At 42.0% G+C, this 26,156-nt stretch overlaps 1 long non-coding RNA gene across 2 annotated transcripts; it reads left to right on the top strand.

Annotated features, from left to right (window-relative positions):
* The first annotated feature begins 301 nt into the window (after nucleotides 1-301).
* On the top strand, nucleotides 302-17,546 carry LOC139063560 (uncharacterized). Of its 2 annotated transcripts, XR_011516929.1 has the most exons (6): nucleotides 302-329; nucleotides 708-762; nucleotides 836-904; nucleotides 14,459-15,303; nucleotides 17,315-17,431; nucleotides 17,507-17,546. It is a non-coding gene; the product is annotated as an uncharacterized lncRNA (long non-coding RNA). The 2 variants fall into 2 exon arrangements; XR_011516928.1 differs by having other exon boundaries at nucleotides 14,459-17,431.
* The last annotated feature ends 8,610 nt before the right edge of the window (nucleotides 17,547-26,156 follow it).

Genomic DNA, 26,156 nt, shown 5'->3' with positions numbered 1-26,156 from the left:
ACGCGGTGGAAGATGCGGCGGAAGACGCTGTAGCACCAACACCGTCACAGAAGGATGAACTGGAAGAACAGCAGCCAGCCAGAAGTGAGCCCAATCTAGTCTTACAGCAGGAGCCTCTAGACCCAGAAAGGGTGTTAACAAGCTACATCTGATCCTGCAGTGGTACATAACCAAACTGATGACAGGATGTGTGAGTACTTTGCACTAAACCATCCCTCTCAAAATATTGCATATTTCTCTGCATCACAGAGGAAATGTGGAGACATAAACCGAAGCCTAACCAAGGAACATTTCGGTGTTCAGGCGGTGTTCAGGCCCAAACCAGACAGGTGTCATCCTCCATCTGCTGATTTCACACCCACACACCTGAGATGTGGCTATAGTTACTTTAGTATTCTGCAAAGTAACTTTTTTAGCATGACTTTACTTTAATAACCAGTGTTAACCAGCAGCTGTGTGGGAAAACATTCTTTACAGTAAACCAATGAATGATGAGTGAATGAATGATCTAAAACAACACAACAGCTGCTCTGCACAGATGTAAAACTATCCAAACATTCAGCCGTATTAACAAAATAATCCGCTAAGTACGTAGCAGCTGCTCTGACTGTGCTTTGGCTTTAAAGTGTCACCAGGATCATGTTAGCTCTTCATGGGACAAAGTTCAGGTCCATGTGTTGCAACAGTCTGTTGTGTTTTATTCCTAGGCTCTCGTGAACATGGGGGAGATCCTCCGAATGGCTGGATGCACTTATGAGAACGGTGAGGCGATCCTCTGTGCAGAAGCCATTGTTCTGCAGATGTTCTTCATGCAGTTTACTTTCATTTCTGGCAGTTGTTAAAACCACCGTGCTTCTCGCTGACATCAATGATTTCTCAAATGTCAATGAAGTTTACAAGCAGTGTGAGTATGTTGGCTTCCCCTCTATAGATAGGAGCTGTTGTACAACCCTGACCGCTGCGTGTCAGCACAAACTAGCTATACCACAAGTCCCATTTATTTAGCATAAGGAGCCTTTAGATCTGCCCGCTTTGCCCATCTTTCCTTAGTTTACTCCATATATGTTTTTATATTCCCTACTTCTAAATAAAGTGACGTTCTGTCTGGAAGAGTTTTTATGGCTCCATGCTGATGTGAGGAGAGATCACCACATGTTGCATAAGCCAGTTAAACACCGAAACCAGAGATGATTCAATGTTACTGTAGGGTTAATGACCTAAACATAGGAATTAAAGGCTGTTGCTATCAGCTTATATTTTAATTCCTAAGATCAAACAAATTGACGAATGAGATTGTATATGGATATGTAAATATAATAGATATAAATTCATACACCAACTTGCTTGGTCTATGTTTAATCAACAGATTATAATATTTATTTTTAAAGATTTAATTTAATAGCAAAGATTATTTGTTAATTCAGAAGATCTAAAGATCTTTGCCTGTTCAGTGATCAATGTACACCCACTCTGTGTTTATTTCAAGAAAGAGTCAAGTTTAAGAAGGTTAAGAAATTTATTACTAAACAATTATAAAACATGACAATTTATTAAAGACTTTGATATTAAAAAGACTTTGGTATTAAAAAAGCAACCCTGTGTTTGGATGAATCTAATATGAAGTGTTTGTTTGCGGGTGAATGCAATGTCTCAGAACGTGTCTGGTGCAGGTGTGTTCTCTGGAGGGCCCTTGGTCGACGCTGTAGCGTAATGGTTTATTGACGTTACAACTCGCAGGTGCAGTCAGAGATCAGGGTCAGCCAATGTGGTCACAGGGTGGCATTCAACCTTCCCCCTGTGGTAGGCGAGTCACCAACGTCAGGTCTAGAGGTCACTAGCACCAGCTGTAGGAGTAGGGTCAGTGATATTGTCAGCCCCCCCCTTCGGCAGGTGGCGTCCCCACCGCAAGGTACTGGGCTTCAGCTGGAGTCTCGGCGCCACTATCAACTCCCCCTTCGGCAGGTGGTGTTCCCACTCCAGTGTGCGGAGTCTCAGGTGCAGTGCCACTGCAAACTCCCCTAGGTTAATGTTGGTTTATGCTTGACGCATCCGCGAAGTTGCGTCATTTTAACAACCACGCCCCTCCACAGCGCCTCCGCACGGCCCAAAATTTCCGCACCACGCACCTAGGAAATTTTCTAACCATGCGGACGGTCGGACGCGGAAAAACATGGCGGACTGGCAAGAACTAGTATGGCAGAGGTTCGTAAATACAGACATTTGTATGATTCAGCTCTCAAAGATCACCGCGATCAACACGTTGTTAATAATTCTTGGAGAGAAATAGCTCGCACTGTCGGAAAAGACGAGGACGCTGTTAAAACATGCTGGAATGACATGTTGTAAACAACAGTAATTTTTACTTCTACTATGGTGTAGTGTTGGATGCATGCCATAGAGCTCTATGCTGCCCCCTACAGTTTGGGAGAATATTAGCTCACCGCAGAGACGAGCCGCATGAACCTATAAACGCTGCAAGTTGTGAAGCGCGTTCCATCCGCGAGCCGCATCACCAAGCGGAAAGTGAATGCGTCAAGCATAAACCAAGCTTTAGGTGGTTTTCCCACCCCCGAGTGAAGCAATCTTGCTGCAGAGACGACACAGACTCTGTGGGTGTCACTGACCTTGGAGGCTGTGGATCGACTGGTCACTCTGACAGCGCCGTTGTAGTTAACAACACCTAGAGAGGGAATGACACGAACACGAAAGAGAGCCCATAGCTCAGGAACGGAGTCAAGCTTGACAGGAGAAGGCAGATGAGCTGTCGGATCAGAAAGGTACAGGATCATCCTGCTAATATCAGAGTTCTGGGACTGAAGACTGACAAGGTTGTTTTCAGAAAAGACAGGAAGAACAGACTCAAAACCATCGGACGGTCGAGAGGTGGACGCGTTAACGGCCTGAGCTCAAGTCACGACACACACACGGGGTGGGTTTGACCGAGAAGACACACTGTCAGGGAGCCACAAGGGGTTAAAGGACCATGGGGTACCAACAGCTGCACCTTGTTTGGCAAGAGAGTCTGCAATCAGATCCTTATCAGTTCCGGGTACACGAGAAAGACCTTTGACTTCACGCCAATAGATCTGCATGTCATGTGATGTCGCTAGGGTTATCACAAGCCATGAAGAGGTCTTGATGTTTAACGGGCTTCCGGTTAGAGGTTAAGAACCCGTTAATTTTCCAAGAAGGTAAGGGAGGTGGTGGAGGACCTAAACTTGGAGATGGCCACAGAAAAGGAACGCTCAGAAAGATAGGAGGAGAACCACTCCAGAGCAGTTCCTGATAGAACTGCCCAGTCTCTCAGCCTCTCCAGTCGCAGGTGATGGTCAACAGTGTCAAAGGCTGCAGTCAGGTCCAGCAGGACCAGAACAGAACAGTCCCCTGCATCACTGTGAGTCAGAAGGTCATTAGAGACCCTAAGAAGAGCTGTTTCAGTAGAATGAGCTCTACGAAAACCTGACTGGAAGCAATCATAGATGTTATGTTCATCAAGAGCAGCTGTGAGTTGTTTAGCCACAACCTTTTCAAAGATCTTGGAGATGAACGGAAGTTTAGAGATGGGTCTGAAGCTGCTATGGAGAGAGGGGTCAAGACTCGTTTTTTAAGAAGCGGTGGATTACAGCGTTCTTAAAGTAAGCAGGAACCTGACCAGAAACCAGAGAAGCATTAATAATGGAGAGCACGCTGGGACCGATGGACTGAAAAGCACTTTTAAACAAAGATGAGGGTAAGATGTCAAGGGGGCATGCAGAGGTCTTCATAGAGTTAACTAGTTTGGTTAACTCTGGCAAAGAAACAGGAGCAAAGCTATCTAGGATGATGGGTCTGGTTGGAGTCGGGAGAGGCAGCGATAAGGCTGAAGGAGAGATGCTAGATCTAACCTTATTGACTTGTTCACAAAGAAAGACAGAAAGTCTGCAACAGAGTGGATGGAGGCTGTAGGAGAGGCAGGAGAGACGATACTGCTGATGGTGTTAAACAGCACCTTGGGGTTCCCTTTGCTCTGGGACATCAGGTTGGAAAAATAGGAAACCTTTGCATCTCTGACTGCAGAGTTAAAGGATGTCAGAAGATCTTTTAGGTGCAGCAGATGGACGTGGAGATGAGTTTTCTTCCACAAACGCTCAGTTTTTCTGCATTGGCGCTTCAGGCTGTCATGAAACCAGGGAGTAGGGTTCACTGCAGGAACTGATCTGGTTCTGACAAGACAGATATTGTCCAGAATGGAGAGGCAGTGATCGTTAGACTGAGAAGGTGAGGAATCTGGGTCGTTATCAGAAGAACAGGGTGGATCAAAAGCAGCAGAAAAATTGCTAGCTGTGCTCTCATTAAGAAAACGAGAACTAACCATACGGCGAGCAGGAGGTGGGGGCGCAGAAACTGACAAGTTAAAGAAAATGCAATGGTGATCAGAAGTAAAAACAAGGTCCAGAGTGTGCCCCCTGGTGTGTGTGGGGCCAGAAACATGATGGGTAAAGCTGAAGGAGTCCATAATGCTGGAGAAATTCATGGCAAAGTGATGGGAGGGATCATCAACGTGGATGTTAAAGTCACCAACAATCACCAGTCTGGACAGCTTCACAGTGGAGGATAGAAAGTTACTAAACTCCTGAAGAAAAGAACTGTTTGGACCAGGTGGACGATAAACCACAGCACAGTAGAACGGGTCCTTACGCCCGACTTTAATCAGCTGCAGTTCAAAGGAAGCAAAGTGACCAGAGGTTGTAGAGCTACGTGGAAGATGGTCTCTGAAAACAACAGCTAGGCCTCCCCCACGACCAGAACCCCGGGGCTGGCTAAGAAAAGAATTACCACTCGGGCAGAGTTCAACCAGACCAGAATATCGTGGGCGATCGTGAACAAACGGAAGGACAAAAGAGTCTGGCGATCATAGGAGATGGTAGCAGGGACACTACTGAAGAGTATCGCAGACAGGAGCAAGGTGGAAAAGAGGAGGTTAGTGGAGAAAAGTTTGAAAAAGTGGCCGGTGACTGCGGCTAAGCCAAGCACAGGCGCCATCTTGTTACCGACCGGAAGCGGAAAGAAGGTCACTGGCCGATGTTGTGTTTCAATGACGATGATTTTCTGTCCACCAATGTAGCTGGAAAAGTGTTTAACTGCCCACATGGTGGAAAGCAAAGCTTTTCACAGTCAAGAGTATTTAAACTCAGGACCGGACAAGAGCTTACTAGCATATGCTACGACACGCCTGTCACAGTCATATACTTGATAAAGACCGACACTGAAGCAGTTAGATGAGAACACGACCTCAAGGTGGAACTCTTTGTCACAATCAGGAAGCGCCAGGCACGGAGCTGAGCATAATGCGACCTTCAGGTCATACATGGCCTGTCGTTGCTGCTCAGTCTGAGGATGTGCCTTTCGAGTAGACTGAGCCATGCACGCGTGGCCTGTTGCTGCATGTCATTCCCTCTTTGGGTGTTGTTAACTACAACGGCGCCGCCAGGGTGACCAGTCTGTCCAATATCTCCAAGGTCAATGACACCCACAGAGTCTGTGTCGTCTCTGCAGCAGGATTATTTCACCCAGGGGTGGGAAACCCACCTGCCCTAGGGGAGGGAGGTTGACAGTTGCAGTGGCACTGCACCTGAAGCCTGATTCATGCTTCTCCGTCTGCGTCAGTGCGGAGACACGCAACGTCCTTGCGGGCCTGCCGGAGAGCTCCGCAAGAACGGACGGAGTCGAGCTCTCTTTTCTAAACATCCATCAGTGGAGACGGATGTTGTGTTGTCTACATGCTGCCATTGCGCCCTCAAAAGCATAAACAGAGCCGAGGATAACTAGCGGCAGACACGGAAAAGCTTGAAGAATACATCGCGACTTAACTCTAAAACATGAACGTTTAATTCCCCCGTGACTGGAGGAGTGAAAAGATACGGAGAAAGCGTTTTATTTGTGGACGGAAATGACAGGAAACGTGGGTTTAGAGGTGGTGAGCGCATGAAGAGGTGGAGGAGGATGAGAGACAAATTTGTCTGTGTTAAAAAGTCTCTTATATACAAAAAAACACAATATAAACGCACTATCTTGGACCGGATACATGACAGGATACCACAGAACAGCGCTACGCCCTCTGTTGTCCTGCCGGGCAATTGCTTTGCAACACTCCCCAACACTCCCCAGGAGACGGAGAAGTATGAGGGCAAAACGCTTCCATCAATCCGTGCGCGTCTGTCCCTTGCGGAGCTGACGGAGAAGCATGAATCAGGCTTGAGACTCCGCACCCTGGAGTGGGAACACCACCTGCCGAAGGGGGAGTTGATGGTGGCGCTGAGACTCCAGCCGAAGCCCAGTACCTTGCGGCGGGGACGCCACCCGCCGAAAGGGGGGGCCGACAACATCACCGACCCCACTCCACTACAGCCGGCGCCCGTGACCCCCAGCCGAGCCGGCGAGTCACCCACCGACGGGGTGGCCGAACGCCCCCCGCACCACCACCGGCCTACCCTGATCTCTATGACTGCACCTGCGCGTCGACTGAGGGCCCTCTGGAGCGCACATGTGTTGCCCTGAATCAGTTCTTCCTCTAAAAAAACAGATGTGTCACTGTCTATTCAGACATCAATTCTGTTTGCTTCACAGCCAGACAGGACACGGTAAATAAAATAAAATAAAAATAAAGAAAAGAAAAAGAAAGATTTTTCAGTCAGTGGTTCTGCGTCTTCATGGGCCACAGAGAGACTTGTTTGGGATCCAGAATCCTCTTCATAGAAAACCGATTGTTCGACGTCTCTGAGTAGACTAGTTTCTATCTCCAGGCCAATCTTCCGCTGAAACCGGAGATGTTTTCGCTTCTCCTTCCATAAAAGCCTCTAATTCTTTCAGCGCACTGGGAGCTTTAGAGCCAGAGTCTCTTAAGTCAAACACATCCAAATCTGACGTAGTTACTTCATCTGACGTAAAATCAGAAAGATGCTCCACCTGAGACTAAATCTGTAAGGCTTGTTACCAGCATTCAGACATCAATTCTGTTTGCTTCACAGCCAGACAGGACACGGTAAAAAAAGAAAAAAGAAAAAAAGAAAAGAAAAGAAAAAGAAAGATTTTTCAGTCAGTGGTTCTGCGTCTTCATGGGCCACAGAGAGACTTGTTTGGGATCCAGAATCCTCTTCATAGAAAACCGATTGTTCGACGTCTCTGAGTAGACTAGTTGCTATCTCCAGGCCAAAACCATCGCTGCTTTCATATTCTGGTTTTCGCAAAGTGGATAAACTGTCTTCTGTTTCTCCGTAAGAATGTTCAACATCAGTTCTGTCAGCTTTCAGAGAGAGACGATTCGTCCCTTCATCGTCTGTAACCGATGGGTCGATGTCTCTGTAAAGAAGAAGAAAGTATCATTTCTATAGCGCCTCTCAAGATAAAAATCATGAGGCGCTTCTCAAAAGCACAAAATGTAAACATATAAAAAAGCATTTAGAAAATGTTTAAAATACATATTTAAAATGAGCAAAAATTGGCAATTGTGATTAAAAAATGTCAAGAAAGAGTGAACAGGAAAGAGGGAAATCAGCAGTGTTGGGCAAGTTACTTCAAAACTGTAATGCATTATTTATTACTTGTTACCCTCATTTTAAAGTAATTGATTACATTACAAGATTACTGATTTTAAAATGTAAGGCATTACACTACTTTGGCATTACTTTAAGTTACTTTCACCAAAACAACTTCAATATGAATCTGGTAATGTGACGCTCAGTGCTTTAAAATGATTGTTTATTAAATAAAAGCAACAACAATCTGTACTCTCAGCACGCTGCCATCTAGATTAACTGAGCAGGGAGTGAGGTGGTGGGGGCTCCAAGCCTATTTTGCTTTGGTCCCCAAATGCCTTGATACGGCCCTGGATGTGGGACTGACTTCTGGGGTGATCTGATTCTATCACATGTATAAATATGAAATGCTTATATATTTTTGCTTTTCACTGGTAAAAATGTGTATTGGGGCTAAATCTACCTACTTTTTTTCTTTTCAAGCTCTTTGTTTTGTTTTCTTGACTTTGTTTGAATAATTTCCGGCCCTTTCTCTCTCTAACCGTCCTGCATGCTGCATGTTTTCACCGTCTTCCAGAAAAACAGTTTCCTAGATTTCTAATCAGCCAAAGGGATCTACCGAACGCAAAAAAAAAAAGCTTAATATGCGCTGCGCTCCTGCAGCAATGAGTCGAAATCACCGAGCGAGGGCACAGATTATGAACTCAGCTGAAGCAAAGCACGTCAGAAATGTACAGAAAGTACAGAGAATATGAACGATCGCAAGTGAATGACTTTGTTTTGGTGGAGCGATTTTGTGAATATAACAGCGGCCGCGCGCAGGACACAGCTGGATTATTTGAGCCATTACCGCTGCGTCCTCTCTGCTCATAGAATGCCCACAAAGCTGAGTCCATAAATGACGTCATATATGTAGATACCGGATCTTTATTTTGGGCTTTCCGCAATTTTAATTTTTAAGAAACCCACATCTTGATTCTGGGTTTAAAAATGCATTGTAATTACTGCGTTACTGACAATTGTACTGAGTAAATATTACCATTTTCTTTCCCTGTAATGCCTTACATTACCACATTACAGCAAAAAGCAATGCATTACAGTAATTAATTACTTTTGTACCGCGTTACTCCCAACACTGGAAATCAGTGGATCAAGATAAAGATGTGTTGATTTTCCGGGTCCAAGGCTATTAAAATCAGACTCCGGTTGTTCTAAAGAGGATAAATCCTCTTTTTCTGCGTCTCCATAAAAGTATTTATAAGCGTTTCTAACCACTTTAATAATCAAAGCACCTGCTACCAACCCAGTAACGGCAAACATGGCCATATTTCTTTGAGTTTTTGATTGTTTTATGCTCTGACATGTACTGTCAAGGATCGTCATGTCCAATCTGTCACACCCTGTCCTGTCTCCCCTTATGGTTTAGTCATGTGTCTCTGTTAATTGCTCCCACCTGCCTCTCATTTTCCAATCACCGTGTTTCGTATTAAAACCTTTAAACCATTCCTGCTTGTCTGCCTGCCTGCCTTTGCACCCACGTGTGGATCCTGCCTCAGCTTCACTCACCGGCACGCGTCTGACAGAAACAATGATCCAACACGAGACAAAGAACTGAAGGGGTTTAAATACAAGAGGGTTGGGAACTTGGGTGATTGGAAAATGAGAGGCAGGTGGGAGCAATTAACAGAGACACATGACTAAACCATAAGGGGAGACAGGACAGGGTGTGACACAACCAACTGAATTTACCACAGGATGACTCCTGTTGAAGGAACACTTGGCAGTTTAGGCTTGTTTTAGCACCCCCTAGTGTCCGTTAGTGAAACCAAACGTAAAACTTATCTCCTCGCTGTGCGTTCGTATTTTTATTTTAACACCTTAATCTAACAGCTGAAATGTATTTTCATTAGTGTCTACAGGAGTGATTCATCACTAAATAAAACAAACCAGCTGTGTTCATGATCTAAAACATGCAAGAAGCTGGAAGCAGACTGCAGCGCCAGGTATGTCAGCTCCTTTTTCTAAGTCCAGCGGGGAGTGGCCCAACACTCTAAAGTTGCAAGTGCGGTATTTTGGCCACAGAGGGCAATGGGAGTCTGAGTGGCATTTCATTAAACCTGTAAAGGGTCATTTTAGCACATACTGGGTCAAGACAATGATTTAAAAATATGAAAAATTGGCAAAGTATGGCTTTAAACTTCAGAAACATCTGAAGGAGGATCAGTGGAAACAGGATGCAACAAGACAACATTTAGAGCTTGATGGCAAAGGCTGTGAATATTAATGTACACGATATTTCTCAGTGATCTTTATTTTAATAAATAAAAATATATTCAAATCATCATTATGGGTGTTGTGTGTGGAATATAGACTATTTTGGTATAAGGCTGTAATATAACAAAATGAGAGAAAAGTGATGTTCTCTGAATATTTTCTGAATGTACTGTATTTTGGAGAAATTATCATGCTTTTAAAAGGGATATTCCACCCCTAAGTGAAGTTTGTCTACTTCCATTTTCCCCACAGTTAGAAAAGTGAGAAAAAGCATTTAGTAACCAGCACAGAAATTCTCCTGATCTGGCAGCAGTACGTCTGCTTTTTAGCTTAGCATCAACAGTGAATGACAGATACTAGCATTTTGTGTGCAAAAGTGATTAAAATAGTCAATGCAAATTGTTCTTGGTGAGCTCAATAATCGTGTCGACGGAAAATATAAAGTAAAAAGTAACACGAAGGATTTTCAGGAGCCAATTTAGACTTGGAACTACATTACGACAAAGCACCACTGTAACCTGCGCTGCATGGCGTATGGATATAACACAGCGGTCCAAAAAACCTCCGGCTTCTGTAAACAAACATCTGTGGGAATAACGTGAAATACGCTGCAGCTGTATGTCTTTGGCTCGTTTTCACATCCCTTTGCTACATAAGTAAGGCTTTTTCTTGTATTACACCTGTATAATAATCTACGAAAAAAAATACTGTGCAAATCACACGTAATTTTTGACCACTGTGTTATATCCATGCGCCATTCAGCAGTGGTTACAGTGGTGCTTTGTCGAAAAGTAGTCCCAAGTCTAAATTGTCTCCTGCAAGTCCTTTGTGTTATTTCCTAGTTTTTATTTGCAGTCAACATGATTATTGAGGTCACCAAGAATAATTGGTATCATTATTGAGTAATTTTAATCACATTTGCACACAAAATGCTAACTTTTGCTATTCACTTCCATTGTTTATGCTAAGCTAAAGCAAATGGACTGCTTCCAGATCAGGAGAATTACTGCGTTGGTTACTAACTGCTTTTTTCTTACTTATTCAACTGTGGGGAATATGGAAATAGACCAAATTTCACTTAGGGGTGGAACATCCCTTTAAATATATTGAAACCCCATCAACAAATTTGCCAACTTTTGATTATGACCAGATTGATAGTTTTGAAATCTTGGCATTGCTGTTTTTTTCTACAGTGCCGTGTTTTCAAAATAAATAATTTCACAGGATCATTTTACCATTGCACAAACTCCAAAGTCTTTGCTGCCTCATCTTGATATTGCAGGTTGAAGGTGTAAAATGTGTCAAACACCGCTGCAAGCCCTGTTGAAAATGTTGGCAGGACCCCCTCAAAGATGACATGGCCTTCAGCACTGACCATCCATTAGCTCAGTTTTTGCTCATTGCCACCTGTGGTGGACAAAGATGAACGTTTTGTTACATTTTCTCTCAAATTTTTATCCACACAATATTTTAGAACATCAGAACTTCATTTAAGGTCAGCAAGACTATTCTATTCTACTAAAGGCTTTTTAACAATGTTAGGCAAGTACCTTTGGATCTCCTTTTTTTACAAGTGTTTATATTCTTTTTACATATACCGTGAATCCTCTAATACAGGCCGGTATTCAATTAAAGGCCGGGTCTCCAATTTTGGCCGGTGTCAGAGTCAGCGGAGGTAAATAATGGCCGGTGTTTTATTGTGGCCGGTGTTTTATTGTGGCCGGATGGAATGTGGTAACAAGCAAGTACAAGCGTCCCAGCGGCAGGGTTATAGTCCCTAAATCAACCAGCAGGGGCAGTAGGGATTCACGCAGACATTTATTAGGCTTTTTCTTCAAGCTTTATAACACTTCAGACACGATCCTCTATCACGCTCCTACCACACAGAGTCACGGTGTCAGTTAACCATGCTAATTCAACCCGCTCCACAGAACACACATCACCTTCCCTGTGGCTTACATAACACTCACACAACACGCAAATCAGCACATAGGAACTAGCAGAACGATAGGAAACACATATAACACAATACCCAGAATGCACCTGGCTTACAACCCCAGCCAGGTCATTACACTATCAAGTTCAAAGAGAACGTGCTGATTATGCTGCAGAACACTCTGGGGAGCAGCAGTAGGGGGTGTATGAACTACAGTAATCCCTCGTTTATCGCGGTAGATGCGTTCCAGACCTGGCCGCGATAGGTGAAAATCCGCGAAGTAGGGACTCCCAGCATGCCCCTCGCGGGGATTCCCTCCACGTCGCACCTACGTCACAAACCGCGGCTATAAACGGAAGTCGCCTTTACAGCTCAGTCATCGTTTCTTCAGATTCATGATCAGAGTTTCCAACCTACCGATCAATCCAACGAACTATCAGCTCATAGTAAGTTATCTTACTTACTTCTGGAAAGCCCGGCATTTCCGTGTCACTTCGTTGACGCTCGAACGCTCGGGGGTTTCCTAGAGCAGCCGGCTTTTCACCGACGCTATCACTTCCGCGTCTGTGAAACCACGCTCCCTATTGAATTATCGTATGATCACATTCTCTGTGATCAGCAATGCGCTGTGCCAGACCGTAGGTACTGACACGCGATCGTTCATGTCGGTTCATTTCCTTTAATGTTTTCTGTCTTTTATTTGCGCCTGATGCGTTTCGCTGCATGCTGTGGAGCGGGGCGGTGCGCGCATCAACTTGTCCTCCAACGCACTGATCACTGATACGGCCGCCAAACAGCAAGCGCTCCGCTGTTTTTGCGGTCGGTAGATATTTTAGAACTGCAGTTCAAAGGTAACTCATAAGGTGAATATATATGAACCCAGGCAGCAGTTTTTCTTTAGGATTGAGAGGAGATGCAGGAAGATAATAAACAGACAGGACAGAAAAATAGTCAAATAAAAACAAGTTAGTTTTTGTACCTGCTGTTGCAACATACAGACACCATTGAAGGTAATCAGAAGTGAGGAACAGAAAATGAAATAATTATTTTAATGTTTAGAGCAGCAGGAACTCCGAGAGGCTGCAGGCGCATCAGTGAGTTTGCGGCTGCTGCGCGGGGGGAGGGGGGAGAGGGCTGAAGCAGAAACTACCGTTGTTAAAAGAAATGTGTTTAACTTTGAAAATGTGGGCACAATTTTAATTGTCAAAAACTCCAGCAAACCATTAGTTCATTTTGCTCAAATAGAAATAGAGGCCTGCCTCTAATACTGGCCCTCTTTCCAATAAAGGCCTGGAGCTTGATGAGCTTGAGTCAAATACAGGCCCGGGCCTGTATTAGAGGATTTACGGTAGTTTAACATCAAGCTAAACTCAAGCGAACATTTGTTTAGTTAGCGTGTCTAGGTACCATTTTTTTAGGCCACGGTTGTCAAACTCAAGCCCTTGGTCTATTTTTATTTGCCCCGCGAAATCAAATATCAAATATATAATACCGGTATTAAAACTGGCCCGCCGGGCGATTTTGCTGATAAGACCACTAATCCCACAGTGCTTTGCGGCGTTAGCGCGCGAGACGAAGAAAGCCCTCTTTTATGTTTACGATCATTAGCATCCATGCTAGTAGAATCGGCGTGTGCAGCGTTACCCTCAGTCTTAAACAACTAGTCTGAAGATACTCCTCTAAGCGCCCAGTTTACTCAGCGAGTTTCCGACTTTGAACGCCTAGAAATAAGGTATCTGGCTGGAACAGGTGACCATCAGAGTGGAGAGAACTGAGCTTGAAACATTTAATTGTCATGAACTTTTTCTGCTCCAATGCATGAAAGTTAATAACTGAGATATTTTCATAGAAGATAATTGCTATTTTTGGTTTTTGTTGTTGGCCTGTAAAAAAAAGATTCAACTTACTCTAAAATGGGAACTGGACAGACTACAAATTGAAGAATAGAATAGAAAATCCCTTTATTGTCCCTCAGTGGGGAAACTGTGATGTCACAGCAGCAATAACTTACAGAAGCCAAACAGGAGAGTAAAACATAATAATAAAGAGTAAACTAAAATAAAACATAAAACAGACAAACTTAAAATATCCAAAAGGTAAAACAATCTAAATACTGAAAATGTACACATTGTAAGGAGTAAAAAGAGTAAATAAAAATTGAGACATAAGTAACGAGTGATGTGTTTTATTTAAAATGTACTTGCTCGTGTGTAATTTGGTCATATCAGATTCTGTGTTCAGATGCAAAAATAAGTTTCTTTCCAAATGAATAACAAGACATCTGTAAATAAACTTTTCAGCAAATATTGAGTTTGGCCCTCAATTTTGTCCCAGTTTTTAATTTTGTCCCATTGTGAATTTGAGTTTGACACCCCTGCTTTAGGCTGTGCGTGCAGTAATAAGGAGACAGACACTGGCTGAGCCGGTGCATAAATGTTAGATTTTCTGGTGGTGTGCGATAGTTAAAGAAATATTACTTAAAAAAAATAAAATACATCTTTAAATTTTGGCCAATGAGCTCTGGCACATAATAAACAGAAATACTGCTTCATCCTTTCATGTACCTTTGAATCTACAGTTGGTCTTATTTAAAAATGTTTTTTATTAAAACTATCATAGCTGGAGTGTTAAAAAAATAAAAGTGCCATAAGATATTTGGAAGTTGTTATTTTATTTCTATTACCCAACAGTTATCCAATTCATGTTTGTTCTGTTTTTGTTTTGTTTCCTCTAGGAATCATTGAGGTGTGACATCCTTGAGAGATTTTACGATCGACTGTCAAGCATCTTGGAGAGGCAACCTGTTGATGGGGAAGGGCTATAGTTTGCTTGTCACCATTATTTAGTTTTATTAGGTGCTCTAGGTGACATTGTTGATGTGGGAGGGAGAGGATATACTTTCTGCTCTTTCCGATCTGAATACTATTATCCAGCAGGAAAGAGATAATCAAAAGACATTAATAACAGTACACGTTGAAAGAGGTTCTCGTGGCCGTCAATGATTGGCGGTGTCGCGAGAGGCTTTCGAACACCTTGTGGAAATGGGTCTGCCAACAAGTGTCATTACCAAACTCCTTGGTGTATCCAGAGCAACTCTATTTAGACGGATGTCTGAAAATAATATATTTATTTATATATTTGTATCTGCCACATACAGTAAATGCAGTGATGAGGAACTAGATTATTTTATCACAGTAATTAAGAGCAACATGCCAGATGCTGGGTACAGGGTAGTCCGAGGTGCTCTACTTGCCCAGGGACATAGAGTACAGTGGGACCGACTGTATGCATCCATGCATCGTGTGGACAGTGCGGGTGTACTTGCTCGAATGACACATCTGGGATGTGTAGTGAGAAGGACGTACACAGTTCCTTGCCCAAAGTATATGGTGCACATTGACACCAATCACAAGCTCATCAGCTAATGTCTGTGTGTAATTGGAGATGTTATTTTTTGTTTTGGGAGTTACATTTTTAATTGTCTGTGTTTTAACCAGGTGGAGGTCTGAAACGCTTATCGCCGTTACAGCAAGAAAATGGTTTTTCTCCACTGCGACTTGTACCGACTCGGATTTGCCAGTGAGATTGTATTTTGTTACACACCTCACACCGACATGTCTTTTTTTCTGTGGCATGTCATGTGAAAGTTATGCACGTTTAAAGTGAAATGTTTTACCGCACAGGCTAATGGTTTCTCTCCAGAGTAGAGCCTCACGTGAACTTTAAGATTATATGAAGATCTAAATGTTTTGCCACAATCAGCACAAGTAAACATTTTCCCTGCATTGTCTCCTCTTTTTGAATCTTTTTGCGTGCTTCTAGGATGTTTCTTAATTAGAAAAGTGGATGAGCTTTTATGACCTGAGTGAGAAGTCACGTGTTTGTGAAAAGACAACTTGTTGATAAACCGTTTAAAACACTCTGGGCACCTGAAAGGGTTCTAGCTAGTTTTAAGCCTCGTTTTGCCATTTAATCTTAATCCAAGTGTTCTGTTTCCCTCCTATCTTCATCACTGTTTTCACGTTCAGATCCAGAACTCAACACGGTTTCATTACAGTCGTGTTTACTGTGCTGCCCCAAAGCTGTGGAACTCGTTGCCCATTGGAGTTCGGCAGGCTCCATCATTGGCGGTTTTTAATTCTCGTTTAAAGACCCACTTTTATGATGTGGCTTTTAGACAAGTGACTCGTTTTAGTGTTTTATTGTGTTCTTAGTATTCCTCATGTTTTATCTGCTTTTGATTAGTATTTTTATCTTCTGTTTTTGTTGCTTTGATTGGTTGTGTTTTGGTTTAGCCTGTGCAGCACTTTGGGCAGCTCCCATGCTGCATTAAGTTATAATTTATTTATGTAAATATAATTCATAACACTCACTACAGTTGATTATTTATAGACAAACTCCACCATCCTCTCTTTGTGCAGGAAGACTTCAATAACTTTGTCATAGAGCTGATTTCTCTCCTTTAGTTCCATCAGCAAGTCTTTTTCTATGGCCATGGAGGCCAAGGCTGAGTTGCCCCTGTCCTGTCGTGTTCCTGGCAAGCGTTTTTATTCCCCTGATGGCAGAGGATGTTGGCTCGACGGTAGCAGCAGACGTAGGAATAGTCAAGGCCAGACACACCAATCTGTGCAGCTGTGGCATGCTCTCACTCAGATGTTTGCTGTGTAGAAATTTAAGCAGATCACTGGGACATTTGCCTTCAAAGTCTGCCATGGCATACATCACAGTCAGCTCTGTTTTTAAACAGGACAGATGATCAAACAAAACTGCGTGGCTCTGTGTCAAGCTGAAAAAGGCCGTGTGTGGGAATTTTTTCCGGTAAGTCTTAAAATGCTGGTGGTTGAGGAGGGAGAGGAACATTAACTTTTCGTGATCTTTAAATCGATCCTGCATCTGGCAGAGAAGGTTGTCCAGAACACTGTTGTGGAGTTGCTTGAAATGTGTGCGTATGTTTCCTTGTGCTGGCCCTCTCTGGAAGCTCGGGGGACCGGAGACGCGCTCAGTGGACAGGTAGATGTCATCAAATCGCTCCCTCTGTTGCTCAGTGGTGTCACAGAACTCTTTCACCTTCATTGTGCAAAGTTGCACGTCCATTGAATTCTTCTGCAGTAATTTAAAAACCCCATCAGAGTGCTTAAAAATCTTACTGAATGAATGCAGCAAAAAACAAAACAAAAAACAAAAGTGTGATGTTGACCAGTAGAAAGGACTTTCAGCAACATAGGAATGACTAATATGGCAGGTTTGCGAATCCAATCACTGTAAAGTAATGTTCAGGGAAAACATTTGGACAGTTTCTTTTTGGAAATTTCTTCCAAAACAGTTTTTCTCCCATTGAGTTGTACTGCCTGGACCCTTGCCTCTAACGGCAATCTGTGATCAATAGACTAGCAGAGAAGAGTGAGCTGCTTAAAAAGCTGCTCCACTGATAAGGTGGGAAATATTTAATACAGTTATCATCACACATTATAGATGTTGTAATTCCTTATTTGTTGTTTTAATGATCCTTTACAGATTTATTGTGCATGGGTATTAATCCTTAATTTTGTGTGATCATGTACACTAAATCATCACTTATTCTCTATTTCAGGCTGATCTGATATATTTGAGGAGTCGTTCTCTCTGTTCATTGTGGACTTGTTCGAAGACCTGCTTTCTATCTGCTTCCACTGTACCAAAGTTTGGCTGTTGAGTCTCTTTTCAAATGGTAAGTTAAAATGTTTTATGAAATCATACTTAATTGTGGATTATTGGAGACTAATGTTTCCCATGTCCCTCACAGTTTGGCCTCTTGGCATGTGTTCCCCCCCCCCCCCCCCCCCATCCGTGTTTGAGGACCTGCTTTCTCTCTGCTTCCACTCTACCAGAGGTTGGCTTTTGAATGGTAAGCTTATAATGTTATATAAAATCCTACTTAATTTGGGAAGATAAGAGACTTAATCATGCTTCCCATGTTCCTTTCAGTTCTCTATTGATGGTTTCTGAGTCACCACTAAATCAAAGAAGTTTCAGGTCTAATGCTGCTGTTTATTAAGATCATTTATCAGGATAGTTTTTTTTCATGTATATACATATATAGGTTATTGTAGTTTTGAAATACACTTGATTTGACACATTTTTTAAATATATATTTAGTGACTTTGATTCTTTTATGTCTTTGCTAAGGTTGTTCCATATTCTTCTCACGCCATTTACAGATATAGTCATCTCCTTCATTCTGATTCTAAACTTCGTATTTTTAAATACTTCAGTTCCTTTTAAGAAATAATTACTGACTCTTTTTTCAAACGTTTTCTGAAAGTTGGTGGGTAACGTATTGGTTTTAGCTTTATACATTGTTTGCAATATTTTCATATTCGCTAGATCACGAAATTTCAGTAGTTTATATTTGATGAATAACGGATTGGATGGATCTCTAGTGATTGTTATTAATGATTTTCAATGCTATTTTCTGTAGAATAAACAGTGGTTGTGTATGAGTTTTACATGTGGATCCCCATATTTCTACACAGTAAGTCAAGTATGGAACAATTAGTGAGTTATACATTGTCAGCAATCCAGAACTATTCAGTAAAAAACTAACTTTATGTAGTACTGCAATGGCTTTGGCAATTTTACCTCTGATATAATCTATGTGTGACTTCCAGGTGATAGCTTCATCAAACATGACTCCTAAATATTCCGTTTCTTTCACCCTTTGAATGTCCATTCCATTTATTTTTATTGTTACATCTTTGTTGTCTCTGTCATTAAACCACATAAAATTTGTTTTATTAAGATTCAGTGAAAGTCTGTTTATGTCAAACCAGTTGATAACTTTTATCAGTTCATCATTTATCACTCTAGTTTTTTTTTTTACCACAGTGGTTATGGACAGAGAAAAATATAAACAACAGATGAACCAGATGCTAGAGGACAAAAATACATATGAAATACTTAAAAAAGATCCAACAGAAAACATTAAGAAAAACATGAAAAAATTACTGAAGCCACTGCACGAAAAAGGAAAAATAACAGAAAAAATGTATAAACACTGGATTCCCACGGCGAACATAACACCAAGAATATATGGAACGCCAAAAATACATAAACAGAATACCCCACTTAGACCAATAGTTGACAGCATAGGTACACCAACATACAACATGGCAAAAGATATCAGCAGAATCATCAGCCCGTTATTAGGAAACACAGACCAACACTGCAAAAACAGCATAGAACTGGCAAAAGAACTAAATGAAATTACAATAGAAGACAACAACATACTCATCTCACATGACGTCACATCCCTGTTCACAAAAACACCAACCCAAAAAACCATAGACATAGTAGTTAACAGAATCAGACAGGACAAGACTTTACACAAAAGAGCAGACAACATAGCACAACTGATAGGACTGGTAGCTAACTCCACTTACTTCACATACGACAACACAATATACAAACAATTGGAAGGCTTCACCATGGGTAACCCGTTATCAGCCACCCTGTGCAAGTTTTTCATGGAAGACCTGGAACAAAAAGCCATAGCCACTGCCCCCCAAACTGCAAAATAAAACTATGGAAACGCTACGTAGACGACATACTGGAAATCATACCAAAAGGTCAAACAGAAACACTAACACAACACTTAAACAACATTGACGACACGGGCAACATAAAATTCACTTATGAGTTAGAAACAGAAGGCAGCATAGCTTTTATGGATATGAAAATCACCAGGCAGACCGACGGGACCCTAAACATAAACACATACAGGAAACCAACACACACAGACCAGTATCTATTATGGACATCAGAACACCCCACCATACACAAAATGTCAGTAATCAGAGCATTTTATCACCGAGCAAACATAATAACAGAAGAAAAAGACCGAAAACAAGAAGAAAAACACATACAACACGCTTTAAAGACCTGCAGATACCCGACATGGGCGATAAACAAAGGAAAACGACAAACAGAAACAGAAAGAAAAGAACAACCCAAAAAAAGAACCAGAAACCCAGAAAAACAAGAACCAAAACCAGTGATAACCCTACCATACATCAGAGGCATAACGGAAAAAATAAGAGCAACAATGAAAAAACACAACATAAACACACCAACAAAACCGTACACAACAGTTAGAAACAGACTAGTGCACCCAAAAGACAAAATATCAGCTGGACAAAAATGTGGAGTCATTTACGAAATCCCATGCAAAATATGCAATAAAACATGCATAGGAGAAACCGGACGCCAACTCAACACACGAACAACAGAACACAGAAAGGAGTGGGAGAAAGAGGCAAATCGAAAACACACAAGAGCAGCAAAAGAAGAAGCAGAAAGTACAATTTAAAAAAGTCAGCCGTAACAGATCATTGTTTAAGAGAAAACCATATAATGGACTGGGACAACACATGGATCATAACCACTGAACAACAAAAATACAAAAGATGGATCAAGGAAGCAATCGAGATAAAGCCTGGTTTATGCAAGCAAGACGTGCTGCTGCAGTAAGGTGCTGCTGACGGCTCCTGTGGAAAGACCCAAAAACATGGTGAGAATAAAAACAGCCCGTGACATTAGTTGTTCGTCCTTTTATCAAAACTTATTTTGAGCCTGAGAGGGTTAAAGTAAATGAGAGTTAAGTACACAACTTTTGAATAAGTTAAATACTGATGATGAGAGAGGTAGGTAATAGGCATGTTTCTTAAAATGCAAACAACGTTTTTGAACAAAATATAACATTTAAAATGACAACATGATTGTTGATGACCATGGAAGGACCAGAACAGAGAACACAGGCCTTTTTTATCTAGTCAGCTGCTTAAAATCGTTGTCATTTTGAATTGAGATCACGATTAATTGTGCAGCCTTAGCACACACCCAAAATGAGAAAGATTCAATGTTTTTTGATAATTATTGATTTCTCTGCAGCACAATCACTAAAAAGCCCCAGGAAAACTGTGCATGCCAACACCTAAGTGGGTGTGAAGTGTGACAAAAACATCTTTTCATGGTTTTCTATAAAATAAGTATTTGAATCACTCTTAGTCTGACCTCTCAGCTGAGAAAGCTCTGCCAGGGTAGACTCACCTGGAGCCGAGACCCCGACACAACAGCCTTCAGCCTTCATAGAGATGCACAAACCCAGCCACCGCGTTAAGGTGGTGATTCAGCGGATGGGATGCACTCACTCACTCACTCACTCACTCACTCACTCACTCACTCACTCACTCACTCACTCACTCACTCACTCTAGGGCTGGGCAATAAATAAAAAATGCATTGTAATCGAAATGTCTGACTCTTATCGAGATCATTTTGCCATGTCAATAAATTTTATCATTTAAAAATAAGAAAATATGTGTGATGGTTGGCGACGTTCATGTCCCTTTAAGAAGCTGAGTCACGTAAAAATGGCCGTGTTCGAGATGAGCCAGTTCCGCGCAGATTAGATCACCAGTGATCGGCGGGCAGTGCATGCCGGTTAGATTTGTGTCCGACTTGCTCTTACGGCATGCGTAGGCATCGTGAGATCAAGGCGGCCGCAGATTTTGGAGCAAAATTCTGCAGTTGCTCTCCACCGGTTGATGATGGGAAACGCCGGGCTCTCACCTGATCTAAGATCTGATTGGTTCCCATCTTGATCCAAACATCCGGTGGTAGAATGCGAAATGTTAGTTGGTCACGTGTGTTTTGTCTTCTTTTGTCACGTTTCCTATGAGCACACTAAAACTACAGCTGATAAGCTTTACTTTTGACAACAGTTATGTCTTCATGTGCACATGTCTACAACATATGATATCCACAAGCATGTGAGGATGTGTGTCAGTTGCTAACAGGCACCAGAATTAAAATTAAAAATTTAACAAGTGTGAACTCTAACACGATATCTTCACCCATCATCACCCGCGAGCTACACATGTAGGGAAATCTGTCCCACTTAAACACCGGCTTTCAGCCACTCCCCCTGCTGCGTCCGTCTGCTCTCGTCTCTTTTCCAGGCGAGGCGCGGCTCAACTCGAACACGGCCATTGACTCAGCGTAATACATGTGACAACTTTTGTTTCTGCGCATGCCTGTAGCTATCGTCCATGTGTCGTTATTTAGGTGAAATCCTCTTTATACTGTTATATTGACTTTGGGTGATATCGCCCAGCCCTAACTCACTCACTCACGCATTCACTCACTCACTCACTCACTCACTTACTCACTCACTTACTCACTCACTCACACACAGCCAGAGACGTGTGGGGGGAACCGGAGCACCCGGAGAAAACCCACGCATACATGAGGGAGAACATGCTAACTTCACATGGAAATGATTTGAACCGGTGACCTACTTTCTACATCGTCTCCAACATGCAGCCCCATATTTTTTCCTCTGGCTGTGTGTGTTCTGGGGGGGGGGGGTTCAACCAGTCACATAATCTGTTTATGACGTGGTTTTGTGTTTCCGTCGACACGCCGGCGTCATAAACTTTTTAAAGCGTCTCCACATAGAAACACTCTTCTGGTGTCTGACTGTCTGTGGACGGTCCTCTTTAGGTGGAGAGTCGTCATCATGGAGACTTACAGATCCAACCAGTTCTGACTCATGACAGATTTCAGTCGGAGGACAAGTGTCTGTGTCCGTCTGACAATCCTGAGTAGGATCTGTCTCCAGACTCTCCACAGGTGTGTGTGGTTCTGGTGAACTCCCTTCAGAAGCAGCCTGGAGCTCAGAGCAGAGACGGTCTTGGAGCTGCAGTCTCAGGACTTCAAGCTCTTCTTCATGCTGCTCATTAATTCTGAGTTTCTCCAGCTGAAGGTTTGTGATTGCCCTATAGAGTCTGGTCTCTGTGTCCTCCATAGTCTGCAACTTGCTCATGAGGTCTCCATTCTTCTTCTGCAGATCTCCAATTTCTTTTTCTAAACTCTGATGAACTGAGTCTTTGTTGTGACTGTTCTGTAGTTCTTGCTCTAACTGCAGGCTCTGCTGGTTTAAACGTTCCTGCAGATCTTCACAGAGACTTTCCTTTTTCTGCAGCTCATTCTGTAAAGTCTGCAGTCTGTTCAGTCTGGTTTCTGCGATATCCTGATAATAATCCAGTTCCTGCTCTAATTCATTAATTTCTATCAGTAATTTCTCCTTACTGGTGTCTTTTTTCTGCAGTTTTTTCTCTAACTCGACTCTCAGCTGCTTTTCTTTGTTAAAACATTCTTCCAGTTTTACACAGAGAGAAGATTTCTCCTCCAGCTGTGCAGACACCTCATCCAATGTCTTCTTCATGGAGTAAAAATTCTCCATCTTGGCTTTAAGATCTGTGTTTTCTTTCTCTAATTCTCCAATTTGCTTCTTGAAGTTCTGATTGGTTAAATCTTTGTAGAAACAGTTTTGTTCGTCTTCTAGCTGGCGCCTGAGCTCGGGCTCGTCCTCTAAACGCTTTTGGAGATCTGCACAGACACCTTCCTTTATCTGCAGCTGAATTTCTAAAGCCATAATTCTTTTGTACTGGGTTTCTGCCTCACTTTGATGGAAACCAAGTCCCTCTTTCAGTTTACTGATTTCTTTCTTTAAGTTCTCGTTACTTGTGTCTTTCTCAAAAATCTTCAGTCTTTGGTGGAGTCTGATCTGATATTCCTGTTTTAAACGCTTTTGGAGAACTTCGCATAAATCATCTTTTTCCTTAAGTTGAATATTTAAAGTTCTCACGTTTTCTTCACGGGTCTCTGATTTGTTCTGGTAATAATCCAGTCCTTGTTCCAGTTCATTAATTTCTCTCTTGTAAAAAGCACAGTCAGACTCAGCCTTAATTCTGTTGTTCTTCTCGGTTCTCAGAGACTCGTTTGCACATCTCAGATGGTTTTCGAGTTCACTCACCTGCCTTAAAAGTTGTTCCATGTGTTCATGTTTTTCACAAGCAGCTGATTCCTGCTGGACTTTTCCAGATCCAGGAGTTTTTTCTAGTGGTTTCAAATCATGTTTGGAGCTTTCTTGGTCGTCTCCGTCAGAATCAAAATTTATTTTCAGATTGTAATCCACTTCTGGATCTTCAAGGCACATCTCATACCAAGACAGTTTTGTTTTACTAGAGTCGTTGTTTCCAGGCATTTCTGGGTCTTTGTGTTAAATGTTCTTGTGTTTGAGAGAGAAAGTCAAAAATGCGATGATTCTCACAAGAGCTGTGTCACACGTGTGTTAACAGTGAGCTGTGGACACTACTACGATGTCATATAGAACACATGCAGAGTCATCTCCTTTATGTGTCTGCTTGTCTCCTCCAGGTTCTCTCAACCCCCCCCCCCCCCTCCAGGTTCTTCCCCCTCCCTCCAGGTCCCCCCCCCCGGGTTCTGTTGGTCTCCCCTAGTCACCCCTCTTTCTATAGGTTCAGCTTTTCATTTAAATAGTCTCTTTTAGTGTGTTTCTTTCCCCACTGTTTTTTAGTTCTCCTCCCTCCTTAGATCATTATTTATTTATCTTGCTCTTCTTGTCTTTACGTTTTGTTTTTATTCTTAGGTCATGTTATTTTCCCCTCCTCAGCTCACCTTCCTCTCCCTGATTAGTTAACTGATTTCACTAGGTTTCTCTCCCCACGTAAATCCGTTTTACAATGGCGAATAACTTTGCAAAAAAAGTGTGTGCCACTCTAAATTTGCATTATTATCAATGAAATATGTGCATAATTTTTTATTTGTTTCTTGACTTATATTTAAGGAGGATAAAACCACTTGAGATTAAGCATCTCGTTTACAAGTGAGCAGAGGAAGAAAGTAACGAATTAAATTTACTCACGTTACTGTAATTGAGCAGCTTTTTTTTGTGTATTAATACTTTTTAAGTCGTTTTGAAAATATGTACTTTTACTTTTACTTGAGTGTTTTTTTTTATGAATTGTAATTCGCTACATTTTAAATCATATCCGTTACGAAGTAAATATAAATTGTAGCTTGATGAATTAAAAATATTGCATGAGCGCCGCGTCTAAACCGTGGTGGCGGTGTGTGTGTGTGTGTGTGTGTGTGTGTGTGTGTGTGTGTGTGTGTGTGTGTGTGTGTGTGTGTGTGTGTGTGTGTGTGTGTGTGTGTGTGTGTGTGTGTGTGTGTGTGTGTGTGTGTGTGTGTGTGTGTGTGTGTGTGTGTGTGTGTGTGTGTGTGTGTGTGTTTCATCAACATAAATATAGGTTTTTTTACACATATAAGACTGCATGAGACGCTGGTTTCATCAAATCCATGCATCTTAATTCTTGGCTGAAGTAATGGTGAACAAAATAACTTGTATTTCATAAATAATAACGTCTCAATATTGTCTACGATAATGTTTTATCTTATATTGTACCTATCTTTGGTCTGGGAGGTGTAACTTATCATGATACAAGCCTTTTAAAACATGTTAAAGTGTTACAAGAGGAGATAAATGTTTATTATGTGAAGTGCCTTGAGACGACTCTTGTCGTAATTTGGCGCTATATAAATAAACTTGAATTGAATTGAATTGAATAAATGCATGAATTTAAAGTTCATGTTTGGAGACCAACCTTCACAGTGTGGAGGCTCACGCTGGTGAGGAGACACCATTAGTTCTAGTAACACCTGGGCTCCCAAGGCCTGTTCTGACAGGATGGACGTTACGGGACCCTTAAGGATTCCAGTTGAATGATTGTAGGATTATTTAGGAGGATTGGAGTGAACACACTGATTTCTGTGGTGACGGGTTAAATGAGTGAGTGAACCCACTACCAAGGATGAACTCTAACTTTAAAAATCAGCTGCTCTAAATAAGCATGATGGTCAGAAAGGAGCTCTACGATGGACATGAATAAAGGAACTGTAATGTAGAGGTAAAGTAGGGCAGGGCCAACGTTAGTGGCTGTCATACGGTCCATTTGAAATGTTTGAATTTTCTTTAGCTTGTTGTGTTATGTGACAGGTTAGAGCACAGTCTCATGTTAGAGTTTTGTCATGAAAACATTGAGATACCTCACATGCTGATGGGAGCAAAAAATATATACTTTTTTTGTCAAAATAAAGAATAATTTTAATCACAATTGAGACGTACAGTCGTAGAAAAACCTCGTCCAATCAATGTGCACGTCCTGTTCTCACTGACAGGATAGAAATACCTCCATCAAACTGTGTGTGTGTGTGTGTGTGTGTGCGCGCGCGCGCGCGTGTGTGTGTGTGTGTGTGTGTGCGCACACGTGTGTGTGTGCGTGCACGCGCACACACGAGCGTGTTGCAAACCTGCGTTGTGATTTTGCACTACTTAGATGTAACAAACTTTTGCTTTGAGTACATTTTATCAATGATACTTTTTACTTTTACTTGAGTAAAAATTTAGACAAGTACTTTTACTTGTACTTGAGTACAAAATTATCAAAGTATTGGTACTTGTACTTAAGTAGGAAATTTTAGTGATCTTTCCACCTTTAATAATAACAATAATAAATAAATGAAATAATT

The sequence above is a fragment of the Nothobranchius furzeri genome, chromosome 16, assembly GCF_043380555.1.
Source record: "Nothobranchius furzeri strain GRZ-AD chromosome 16, NfurGRZ-RIMD1, whole genome shotgun sequence".
Lineage (NCBI taxonomy): Eukaryota > Metazoa > Chordata > Actinopteri > Cyprinodontiformes > Nothobranchiidae > Nothobranchius > Nothobranchius furzeri.
The sequence above is the reverse complement of the archived record's forward strand: the minus strand, read 5'-3'. Positions and strand labels throughout refer to the sequence as shown.